The sequence below is a fragment of the Triturus cristatus genome, chromosome 9 (genome assembly GCF_964204655.1).
Source record: "Triturus cristatus chromosome 9, aTriCri1.1, whole genome shotgun sequence".
Lineage (NCBI taxonomy): Eukaryota > Metazoa > Chordata > Amphibia > Caudata > Salamandridae > Triturus > Triturus cristatus.
In genome coordinates, this window is record NC_140592.1 from 1,082,114,195 (window position 1) to 1,082,127,866 (window position 13,672).

Here is a 13,672-nt window from a genome sequence, read left to right on the forward strand (position 1 = left end):
TTATTTTTCGCTAATAAGGAATCGCAAATGCTAATGTTGATGCATATGCCCCTTTGTTGATATCCAAAACATCATCGGGCATTCAGCGTATTTTGGATGGTTTTCTCGCATTTTGTATTGCCCGAGGTTTGGAGATCAACTTGGATAAGACTAAGTTTATGATTTTTAATCCCCCAAAGCAGACCAGTCCAAATCCCACCCTTAATGGCTCTCCCCTTGAGAGAGTCAGGGCTTTTGTTTATCTAGGGATCACCCTGACAGAGAACTTTGATTGGGACCCACAAATCTCGAAATCAACGCTTAGGTTGTCCCAAATAGCGGGAGGGATTAGTAAGGTCCAGCGAACCTCGGCCTTTAAACCATAGAAATATACCGATTGCAAGCTAGAACTGCCTCATTGTATGGAGCTGAACTTTGGGGCCATAAAAACATATCCAAACTAACTATGGCTGAGCAGGGTTTTATGAGAAGCCTCGTGGGTTTGCCTTTAAGCACACCACTTATTCCTTTACGATTTGATCTGGGGTTGGAATCAATTGAAGCTCTAGCAGCTCTGTGGCCCATGCTCTATTGGAAAAGACTCTGGTCGGTGCCAGAACTGGCACCATACAGAGAGGAATTCATAGAGGTTTGGGCTCTAATAAAAAAGAAGAATATCGCATGGTCATCCCATATTAAGAATCTTAGCATAAAGATCGGCAGGATCGAGCTCTGGGAATCTCCGGAGGTGTCCTGTACAGGGACACCTAAAACGGAACTCATAAGTCAGATGAGGCAACAGAAACTACTTGCCCTACATGGTTTAAGCTCTCTGGGGAAGCTTACTAAAGAGTTTCTCCTGGTAAAAGCCGAAATGCGAGCAGAAGTCTTCCTAGACGTAATCTATCCAACTCTCGCGAGGAAGCTCTACTTACAGCTAAGGCATGGTTGCTTACCGCTTAGGGCATTCACCCACAAATGGGCAAAATCAGAAAACACTGTTTGTCCGGCTTGTAAGCATAACCGAGAAGACGTATGCCATGTTATGTTTTTCTGCCCTGCGTATCAATCAACAAGGAAAAAGTGGCTTCTCCCCCTTTGTAGGAATCTTGGGTTTAGACACTGTATACAGGCTTGCAGGGTTTTAACATACGATACCCATCCCCCTATTGTTTTTGCTGTGTCCCGCTTTTTATATGGTTCGTGGCGAAGAAGGAAAAGTTTTGTGTAAATATCCTCGCCTTTTATTAATTCTGTCTTCTTTGATAACTACAAGTTTAATTCATTCTTAAACATTGTATTAACTTGCCTCTATTTATTGTCTTAATGAAATGTGTATTCTTGTATGTATTTTAACCTGTACTTTTATGGTCTCCGACCGAAATAAAGTTATCAAATGAATGAATGAATGAATGAAAAAATCTCTTTTATCTGGAGTATCATAACTTAATTTCCTGTGATTAATCAAATTTCCTTTGTCATGCTTTACCAAACATCCTTCAGATCCAGTTACAGCGTATTTTCCTTCATTTATTTTTTCTGTAACATTTTTTTTAAAACTATAATGTTGTAGTATTTCATATAGACATAAGTTTTCCAGGTATGGACTTCTATTTGGATAGTATGTATCCAACATATTTGATTTCAGAATATCTGTACTTTCTGGTTCATTCAGTGCCAAGTATTCAATTTTTTGTACAGATTTCAAAACTCTATTTCATGCTGCAGCAAGGCATAGACTTATCCAGATGATTCCTCTTGACTTTGAATATAAACTTGCAGATGTCTATCGATCCAAACATTCGTAGGATCCAATTTCTCGATGTGAAAGCATCTTCAAGCTGAAGCTGTACAATGTTTTGCTAAGTGTCTTCTCCTGTGAAATTTCTTCCCACATTTCTTTCAATTCTGTCTTCTCAGACTTGGCAATATATGACGTGACATAGCGAGTAACAGCGATTGAGTTATCTGCAACATATTGTATGTCCATATTTGCATTCCACATCTTCAAAATCACTGGATTGTAATCATTAATGTACTTCGATTCTTCTGTTCTTTCTATATTATACGTATTCTTGGGTGATTTTTGAGTGATAGTATGCCTCACTGCTGACATAAAACTGTTCACTCTTCCGTGCGATGACTTATGGTGCACTGAGTTAGTAGTACCTTTGGCGCTCAGCGTGTAATATGTGACGTCATCAGCAGTGCATTGTGGGGACGCGAGTTATAGTTAGCTCAACTAACTATACCGGCAGAATTTCTATGGTTTTGTATGAGTGAAATGTCCAACTAACTGTAACGTCCCTGAAACCTATGGTTATTACCTACTGGCGGTCACCAGTAGGTCATTTATAGTTTTTTCCTAGTTTCCATAGGAAAAGCGTTTTTTGTTTTCCCAATAACTTTGGCGCCGGATGACGAATCTTCGCGAAAGCTTCAAAACTGGTGGTGCGTTCTGGTCAGCTCCTATCCTGATTGTTTGGGGCTGATTCGTCAAGTGGGGGCCGAGAAAAAGGGGGGTCCCAAAACAAGTTTTCCCCATGTTATTTCCAATAGGAAATTTTAGACATGGCTACAGCCCGAACTGCTGATTGGAATTACTCCAAATTTTGCAAAAAGCTAGCCCTTGGTTAAGAGAGCGCCCCTTTTTTATAAATGGTGTAAATCCGTTCAGTAGTTCATAAGAAATTTAAAAAAAGAGGTCAAAAAATCAATTTCCCATAGGAAACTTTAGACACGGTTATAGCAAAAACTGCCAAACAGAATTAGACCACATTTGGCAAAAGGGTACTGTTTGGCTCAGAAAGCGACCTTTTTAAAAATGGTATAAATCCATTTAGTAGTTTCTGAGAAATTAAGAAATAAAGATAGTGATATCTATGGCCGCGGAGGATCCGCGCACCCTCCCGATCACGAGCTTCATGCTAATTGGCTGTCAACATTCCAAACCAGGAAGTGGTGGCAGCCATCTTGTGCCTCGGTAGAAGCAAGGCACAAGAAAACAGAAAAACAAATGCGTAAAAGAGGAAAAGAGGGCAGGGTAGAAACACCCTGACCCCCTAGGCCTGATCAGGGTGTCCCACAAGGACCCCCAGGGCCCAAAAAAGCATTTTTTTTGTTGAAAAATCAGCCCAATTCGCACTGGGTGCACAAATTTGGATGTAAAATAAAAGAAAACGAAGTGCAGGCTGCAGCGCTTCGTTATTAATTAGCCACCGGGTGGGCCAAGTCCTGTGGGCATGTACAAATAATAATTGCGGGGGGCCCAGGGGGACCCCCGCAGCCCCAAAGAACCACCACCCTGGGGCTTTCTATAAATATTTGCGGGGAGGCACACAGCCCTCCAGCAGCCCCAGGGACTGCCACCCCACAGGGCTTCTTTTTTTTTAGAAAAAATACCTGTGTGGGGGGATCGAGCCCCCCACATGCCCGAGTGACTGCCATCTCCCCGGGGCACTAATATGTAAATTTGGGGGTCAGTTAAGGACCCACGAGCCCCGGAGACTACCACCTCCCCAGGGCTTTGTATAGATTGGGAGGGGGGCTGCGTGGCCCCCCTCCTGGAGCCTGTGGTGACCCTGCGGACCGCCACCCTCCAGGGTCGGCTCCTACATTGTCCCAGGGTGCCCACCTCTGGGACACTGTTGTTTGGAATGACCGGTCGGGAGCCGTGAGACCTGTCATTGGAAACTGCTCTGCTTCATTGAAGCGAGAGCAGGGAAACCTGCTCTCGCTTCAATGAAGCAAAACAGGTTGATTTTCCTCATGGGGAGCAGCTCCCCATGTGGAAAAGCAATGCTGGCTCCCGTAGGATGTGGGGAGCCGGCAGGGACTGTGGAGGCATTGGGGCTCCCCCCACGGTCCCCAACATATCACATAGGCCCCAGGGGATGGGGTCCCCGGGGCGATTAGAAATTAATGGTAGGAGCCGGGTTTTTTAACGGAAAAATAAGGAGTCATGTACCTAGCGCGGCGCTCAGCGTGGCCCCTAGTGTGCATGCGAGGGGTACGCAACTCCAAGCACGAAAAGCTATGCCAGCTCCCGAAGGTCGTGGGGAGCCGGCGGGACTGTGGGGGCATTGGGTCTCCCCCCAAGGTCCCCAACATATCACATAGACCCCGGGGGATGGGGTCCCTGGGGCGAATAGAAATTAATGGTAGGAGCCATTTTGTTTTGCAGAAAAATAAGGACTCGCGTACCTAGCGCGGCGATCAGTGCAGCCCATAGTGTGCACACGAGGGGTACACGACTCCTAGCGTGAAAAGCTATGCTAGCTCCCGAAGGTCGCGCGGAGCCGGCGTGACCGTGGGGGCATTGGGGCTCCCCCCACGGTCCCCAATGTATCACATAGACCCCGGGGGATGGGGTCCCCGGGGCGAATAGAAATTAATTCTGGGAGCCGTTTTTTTTTTACGTAAAAATAAGGAGTCGCGTACCTAGCGCGGTGTTCAGCGTGGCCCCCTAGTGTGCACGTGAGGGGTATGCAACTCCAATTCTCCCTGGGTGCGCGACTCCAATTCGCGCTAGATGCGTGACTCCAAGCAAAAAAATTGTTTTTTAAATGAATAAAAACCTAGGTTACATGTTAGGATATTGGGTGGCTCTAAAAAGAGCCCTTGTGTTTATTGGGAGATTTTTGTTGCTACGTGTAAGTGCCGATGCAGAGTCTTAAGTTGTTGAGAAGGACTCTGTTTCCCTTGTCTGTGAAATGTACACCATCAGTCCAGTAGATGCCATCCATATTAAAACGCAGATTGTCGGTGTATATGGACCCCATACCATGGTCTTTGAGATAAGCAGAAACAGCTTTATTTAAATTTTTTCTAGATTTCTCAATCTGTGGACAAAATTGATTGGACCTGTTCCATTTCTGTCTTTGGCATATGTTAGAGTACACAAAGGCAGTTTGGGGAAAAGCAACATCAATTCTGCAAAGGTATCCTTCATTAGCATTTCCAGTGCTACCCCAGTCAATGTGCCCAGGTCATTTCCACCACAGTGCACAATCATGAGGTCAGGTGGTTGGAGATGCAAAAAGGATTTAACCAATGGCATCAATTGGTGCCACTTTAATCCTCTCTGTCCAATCCATTTAATATCCACATTTGGCAAAGCTAGGTATTTGTCAATACCTCTGCTTTCCGCATACCTTTTGCACCTGAAAATATAGCTGTGTCCAATAATCCACACAGAAAGCATCTTGAAGGGATTTCTGTAGGTAATCAGAAGATGTCTGCAGCTGAGGTAGGCAGGTGGAAGAATAAAATCTAAAATGGTGGACAAGATGTTGTTTTTAGGAAAGTGGAGATTTGATTGGCTGTTTAAGAACACTCTACATTCAAATATAGGGTGCATTTTACTTTGTTTACAAAGCATGTTTCTTATTGGTTATTAACATATGCTGGAAAGGTACAACATAAAGGATAAGGTCAAGAATTGCAAAGCCAACCACACCTGCTATTGTCATTTGCAACATTGTGTGGTGAACTTGTGACCTGGCAGCTAAGTTGAATGTTGCATGACCTGTTGCTATGGAAACTCACATTAAGGACAAGGGGTGAAGATGTCAGTTGAGAAGTATTATTCTCTGTGACCAATGGAAATCGTTTTTCAATTTGAAAAACACTGGGAAGCAATGCCATTTGTTGCTTCTGGCTATATGTGTGGAAAAATTGAGGGAACGTCTACCAATACTGGTTCAACATTGCAGTCTGTTGATCTACATTCTCTGTGTGAAAAAGAAAATCCTGACTGTGTGTGAGATTTTGCATTCAACAGATTTTTTTAAATAGGTGAGTTACATATTTTTGAGGTTTATTTAAAAAAGATTTGACATTTTTATAAAACTGTGATGTTTGAAATATATTATTAAATGCAGAGATGTATATAGGGATTCTTTTTACTGTAATTGAAGTTTGTTTAAAAACAGTATGTACAGTAATATATATATTTAAGTGTGTTGGAAGATATAGTTGAATGAAGGCTCTTATTTACTATTAATTGGTTAAATATGTACTAAGAAGGTGTATTTTCTAAAATATTCATATACGGTGTAGTTTATTAGGCATGATTATTTCTTCTGTGTAAAAAGGTATAGTTTAAAAATATAGCATTATTATAGATAGTGTGTTAAAATGAGGTACAATTGTGCAGTTTGAAAGATGATCATATAAGGTGTTAATAATTATGATTCTGTTTTTAGTTTGTACAGTTTGTGCAGTTTTAAAAATCCTCATAAAAAAGTGTTATTTATTACTCTTCTTCATTAGGTCTCTTGAGAGGTACAGTTTGATGAGGTTGCATATTTGTAGATTTAAAGGACAATATGTAGCTGCAAAAAAAGACAGTATATTTTATTATTTCTGGTATGTAGCAGTTAGTATGTCATGAGTCAGGTATTAGTTTACATTATATTTATATACTTGTATGAATTAATGAGAGGTACCTGATACATTAGAGGACTGCAAAGGTGGTGAAAATGTGATTTTATAAGTGCATGACAAGTGATTTTGTGGTTCTATAATGTCTAATTTCGTAGTTAGTATATAAGTAAATGTGCACAATCTATGCAGTCCCTTTACCCCCTGCACACTACTGATTCACTCCTGCAAAAATCCATGCAGTAGCCATACAGATAAGCAATCACAATGTCACTCCCTGTCCACTCCTCCTATCATCCTGACTGAACCATGTCCGTATCTACTCTCTGTGCAGAAACACAAGCACTTAAAAACTCACCCTCCTGTCAACTACAAGCATTCTCACTATCTAGTCACTGTCCGTACACCTGTAGAATGCCTGAGGCATTAAGACACATAGTGCTACAGTGAAATGTGCACAATGTATGCAGTCTTCTAACCCCCTGTAGACTACTGATTCGGTCTTGCAATAAGCCTCGTAGTATTCATGTAGTGCCCCAATCAGCCTGTCACTCTCTGTCTACTCCTGCAATCATTCTGACAGAACTATGTCCTTATCTAATCTCTGTGCCAACACACATGCACTTATAAACTGTCCCTGCAGTCAACTACCAGCAGTGTAACTATCAAGTCACTATCCATGCACTTGTAGAGCGACTCAGGCATTAAGATAAGCCATGCTACAGTCAAATGTGCACAATCTATGCCGGCCTCTAACCACTAGCAGACTACTAATTCATCCGTGGAATAAGCCAGGAAATATTCATGTAGTACCGCAATCAGCCTGTCACTCTCTGTCCACTCCTGCAATCATTCTGACAGAACCATGTCCTTAACTAATCTCTGTGCCAAAACACATGAACTTATAAACTGTCCCTGCAGTCAACTACCAGCAGTGTAACTATCAAGTCACTATCCATGCACTTGTAGAACGACTCAGGCATTAAGATAAGCAGTGCTATAGTCAAATGTGCACAATCTATGCAGGTCTCTAACCACCAGCAGACTATTGATTCACCCTTGCAATAAGCCAGGTAGTATTCATGTAGTGCCCCAATCAGCCTGTCACTCTCTATTCACACCTGCAATCATCCTGACAGAAGCATGTCCTTATCTAATCTCTGTGCTAACACACATACAATTATAAACTCTCCCTGCTGGCAACTACCACCATTTAAATTATCCACTCAGTATCCATACACTTATAGATTGACTCAGGTTTTAAAAGATGCAGTGCTACAGTCAAATGTGCACAATCTATGCAGGCCTCTAACCACCAGCAGACTATTGATTCACCCTTGCAATAAGCCACTTAGTATTCATTTGGTTCCCCAATCAGACTGTGACTCTCTATTCACTCCTGCAATCATCCTGACAGAATCATGTCCTTATCTAATCTATGTGCTAATACACAAGCACTTATAAACTCTCCCTGCTGTCAACTACCACCATTTAAATTAACCACTCAGTATCCATGCACTTATAGATTGACTCAGGTAGTAAAAGATGCAGTGCTACAGTCAAATGTGCACAATGTATGCAGGTTACTAACCACCAGCAGACTATTGATACACCCTTGCAATAGGCCAGGTAGTATTCATGTAGTGCCCCAACCAGCCTGTGACTCTCTGTTCACTCCTGCAATCATCCTGACAGAAGCATGTCCTTATCTAATCTCTGTGCTAACACACATGCACGTATAAACTCTCCCTGCTGTCAACTACCAGCAGTGTAACTATCAAGTCACTATCCATGCACTTGTAGAGCAACTCAGGCATTAAGATAAGCAGAGCTACAGTCAAATGTGTACAATCTATGCAGGCCTCTAACCACAATCAGACTATTGATTCACCCTTGCAATAAGCCAGGTAGTATTCATGTAGTGCCCCAATCAGCCTGTCACTCTCTGTCCACTCCTGCAATCATTCTGACAGAACCATGTCCTTATCTAATCTCTGTGCCAACACACATGCACTAATAAACTGTCCCTGCAGTCAACTACCAGCAGTGTAACTATCAAGTCACTATCGATGCACTTGTAGAGCGACACAGGTATTAAGATAAGCAGTGCTACAGGACAATGTGCACAATCTATGCAGGCCTCTAACCACCAGCAGAGTATTGATTCACCCTTGCAATAAGCCAGGTAGTATTCATTTGGTGCCCCAATCAGACTGTGACTCTCTGTTCACTCCTGCAATCATACTGACAGACGTATGTCCTTATCTAATCTCTGTGCCAACACACAAGAACTTATAAACTCTCCCTGCTGTCAACTACCATCATTTAAATTATCCACTTAGTATCCATGCACTTATAGATTGACTCAGTGCTACAGTCAAATGTGTGCAATGTATGCAGGCTCCTAAACCCCCTGCAGACCATTGATGCATCCTTGCAATAAGCCAGGTAGTATTCATTTAGTGCCCCAATCAGCCTGTCACTCTCTGTCCACTCCTGCAATCATTCTGACAGAACCATGTCCTTATCTAATCTCTGTGCCAACACACAAGCACTTATAAACTCTCCCTGCAGTCAGCTACCAGCAGTGTAAATATCCAGTCACTATCCATACACTTGTAGAGAGACTCAGGCATTAAGATAAGCAGTGCTACAGTCAAATGTGCACAATCTATGCAAGCCTCTAACCAGTAGCAGACTAATGAATCACCCTTGTGATAAGCCAGGTAGTATTCATGTAGTGCCCCAATCAGCCTGTCATTCTCTGTCTACTCCTACAATCATCTTGACAGAACCATGTATTTATGTAATCACTGTACAAAAGCCTAGGGATTTATAAATTCACCATTCTCTTTTGATGCAGTACTCTAATCATTCAGTCAATATTTATGTAATCATGCAATGACCCTGGTAGTAATACATCAATATTACAAACATCTATCCAGTATTCATGCAGTCCTCTAAACACATAAACACTACTTATTTAGTCCTCCATTTTTCAAATTACTACCTCTGTATTGCAGTAAATGGGTTGTGATTTCTAAACAAAGCACATAACTATTTTTTTTATGTAGAAGATATTTGTGTAATAATACAATACAATATTTTATAGTTTTATTTTATTAATATTATATATGAATTTTTTCATAACAGACAGTGTTCATCATCATTACATACAAAAATCACCATGACTAAAAAAAACAGAAAGAAAGAAACAACAAAAAAAGGAGTATTATTTGAAGAAAACACAACAGCAGCATTTAGATGAAGAACAACATGCGGGAAAAAAAGAAATCTTGCGGTAAGAGAACAAAATAATTTATTAAAAATCTTTCAAAGGCTAGAATCAATGTGCACAATGTGGAAAGTAGAAACAGTGCCTCAAGAAGAAAGAACAATAACAAGAAAAATGGAGAAATTAATGGGAAATTAAGTGTTCAAGAAAAGAAATAAGGTAAAAGGAGAAACAATCAATTTACTGAAATAAGGAAAAGAATGTTTTATTATAGAGTTGTCTTTAATTTGTTGAAAGATGTGAAGAAATATAAAAGAAAATCCGCATTTTATAAAAAGAAAAACAGATTGAAACTATTGTTGAAAAAGCTTTTGAATTAAAAAGGAAATTATTAATTTTAATATTAAACAGAATTCGATCATTAGATAAGCCAATATGTTTTATGAAGGCCAAAAGTAAAAGGAAGAGAGTAATTAACAGAACTAACTTTTGTGATCTTTTTGGGGAGAATGGAAACACAGTTCAAGTTCAGAGCCTTTTTTTAATGAAGAGAGCTATTTTAAAACCAATAGATTATTGCATGCAGTTGATACCACTATCCATGCTTATGAGGTTAAAAACGGTTGTCCAATTGAAAAATAAAAAATGGTTCTTAGAAATGTAGAGGAAGTGGTAGCTGATGACGTTCTAGGTAGACGTACTAAAGCCCCAGTGCATACTTGGGACTGTAGTAGTATATGCAGTATATGTCAATAATGTATTGATATTTTATGGAATTTCTTACGAGAGTATAGTAAAAAAAAGTCTTACACAAAAGATTAAGATGTTGCAAAGACTAGATCCTTGAAGAGTGAGAAAAAATACTGGTTTGCAAGGTCATTCTCTGGCTTGTCTTTCTAGAAAAGTATGTCAAAGTGTTTTTCATCATTTTAGAATGTTAGCAGTACATCATCCTCAAATGCGGAAGTTAGTCAGAAGATTGTACTACGCAAAAAGTCCAGCAATATTTTTAAATGAATTGAACAGTGCGCTTGTGCATGGGTCAGTAGCAGATGCAAAAAAAAATTGTGAAGAAATATAGAGTTTCGTTACTTTGGTCCTGAAGAAGAGAGTAGACAAAGTGAGACATTAACAGAAGTAGGCGTTGAAGAACACGTGGAAAAGATTAGTACAGAGAAATTTGAAGAAGAAATTACAAGGCTTAAGGTAATTTCGTGTGAAAGGCCAAATTATACTTGTATTTGTTGTCGACGAACTCACTATAAGAATCAGACTAGGACTGTTGATCTGTATTTAAAAAGTGAAAAAGAAAATATTGATAAGTGAAAGGAATTTGCAACTTATTTGTTTGATTGCTTTGATTTAGGTACCAATCAACGTATATGTAAATATTGGTATAACAAATTAGAATATAATACAATGCCAGGAAGAGCTGTCCATAATGATTTGGAGTTGGTAGCTATTCCTCCAGAACTGATGGATTTAAACACATATGAGTCTATTCTGATTCAATCTGTGCACCTGTTTCAGGCTATTGTTCGTATGGAGCCTAAAACAGGTAAATTGCCTCCCACAGATTTACAGAGAGGATTAAAAGGAAGAGTTGTATATTTACCTCTAGATTTAAAGAAAAATATTGAAACTATTGGTGTAGATAAAGAAGAAAGTGAACTCTTAATTATTCTTGTGAATGGTGTTCCTACTAAAAGTAAGAAAATCTGTCAGGAATTAGTGGATGTCAGGAAAGTGCTAAAGGCAACATTGTATTTTATAAAAAACAATGATTTCTATAAGAATGTGTATGTGGAAGAAGAAGAAATACGTTTAGGAGATGATAGCGAAATGTCAAGTGGTCAGATTGAGAAAGTGGACATGTCGAAAAGTGAAGAAATATATGAACATTATAGTGTACATCCTTTACATTCTAAAGAACTGCTGGGGAATAGTATTGAATTATTCCAAATGAAGAAAGTGAAGGGGAATCCCTTCAGTGTTTGGGAAAAGGGTTTGGAAGCTCGTTGTTTTCCGCAGCTGTTCCCAACTGGAAAAGGTGAACTATATGACGAACGATCAATACAGATTCCTGCATCAGAATATCGGACAACAAGATTGTATGCAGAAGATCCTAGATTTTGACAATGTATCCCATATATATTTCATCTTTTGTTTGAGAGTGACTTGTCTGGACTTTCATAGGCAGTCAACCACATATTAAAAACAGGAGAACATCTTCGAAATATTTCTGCAAAGGAATTTATGGAAAAAGTACATCAGAGAGGTGATCATTTGGAATCTCAACTGATTCATTTGATGGCATGTCAGAGCGGTACTAATGAGTATTGGTATCGTTGTCATGGAGAACTTAAATGCATGCTAAGGAATTTAGGAACTTCAACGTGGTTTGTTACCGTAAGCTGTGCTGAATACGCATGGGATGATTTACTTCAATTTCTTCAAGAAGCAAATTCAAATATTAAAAACATTGAATTCAGGACTCCTGGAGAATTGTGTTCTTTGGATCCTGTAAAGGTATGTAGATATTTCAATCATAGGTTTGAAGCTACGATGTCTTTTATCTGCAACAAAAAGAATCCTCCTCTTGGAGAAGTTATTGATATTTTTGGGAGAAAGGAGTGTCAAGCTAGAGGTGCTCCTCATATACATATGCTTCTATGGATCAAGGATGCACCCAAATTTGGAACTGATTCAGATGACACTGTTTTATCTTTTATTGAAGATTATGTTACATGTGCTATACCTAAAAGAGCAGAAGAAAACACCTTAAGGCAACAAGTGTTACGGTTTCAAAATCATCGATGTGGGAAAGACTGTCATCGGAAATACAATTTGAAGGAAAAGTTTTATACCAAATGTCGTTTTGGATTTCCACGTCCAGTAATATCCAAAGGAAGAGTGAACAGTTTCATGTCAGCAGTGAGATATACCATCACTAGAAAATCCCCCAAAAGTGCTTATAATTTGAAAAGAAGTGAAGAATTAAAGTATACTAATGATTAGAATCCAGTTATACTGTCAATGTGGAATTCTAATATGGATATCCAGTATGTTGCGGATAATTCCATTGCTGTCGCTCGGTATGTAACATCATACATAACAAAATCAGAAAAGATGGAGTTGAAAGAAATGTGGGAAGAAATTTTCCACGAGAAGAGTCTTAGTAAAAAATGGTATAGTTTTAGTTTGAAGTTGTTATCCCATCGAGAGATTAGAGCGTACGAATGCTCGGATCGGTTGTCGTCTGCAAGTTTATATTCAAAGTCAAGAAGCCATATTTAGGTGCGTCTAGGTCTTGCTGCAACGCGAAATCGAGTACTTAAACTTATACAAGAAATCGAATATTTAGCAATAAATGAACCAGAAAGTACAGATATTCACAAAACAAACAAGTTGGATACATACTATCCAGATAGAAGTCGTCATCTTGAAAACATATGTCTCTATGAAGTGCTACAATTTTACAGTTTTAAGAAAAATACTACAGAAAACATAAATGTAGGAAAATATGCAGTGATTGGTTCAGAAGGATGTTTGGTGAAACATAGTAAAGGAAATGTGATTAATCACAGGAAACTGAGTTGTGATACTCCTGATAAATGCGAATTTTACTATTTAGCACTTTTGCAACCCTTCAAACCTTGTCGTACAGAACTAGAATTACTTGGAGATTTTGAGTGCTATGAAGATTCTTTCAATGCATGTAAATATAGCATTGAATGCACAGTTTTTGCTAATTATCTGAAAATGTTGAATGAAGAAATCGATCAAGAAGCTACTATTGCAGCTGAGATTGCTAGAGATAGTTCTCAAGATAGTCAAAGTTCTGCTCCACTGAGTCAGGATCCACTAGGACAACCGATTCTTGAAAATGAAGCAGCCATCGCCATGAGTGAAGTGGAAACAGCAATGCATCAAGGTCAAGAAGATATGATGGACTTGGGAATCTTGGAAGAACAACTAAATAATGTACAGAAAGAAATATATCAGCAAGTGAAACAACAGATCGACCATGGTTTTCTTCATGAAAAGAAAGAATGTACATGCACATCTTTTCAA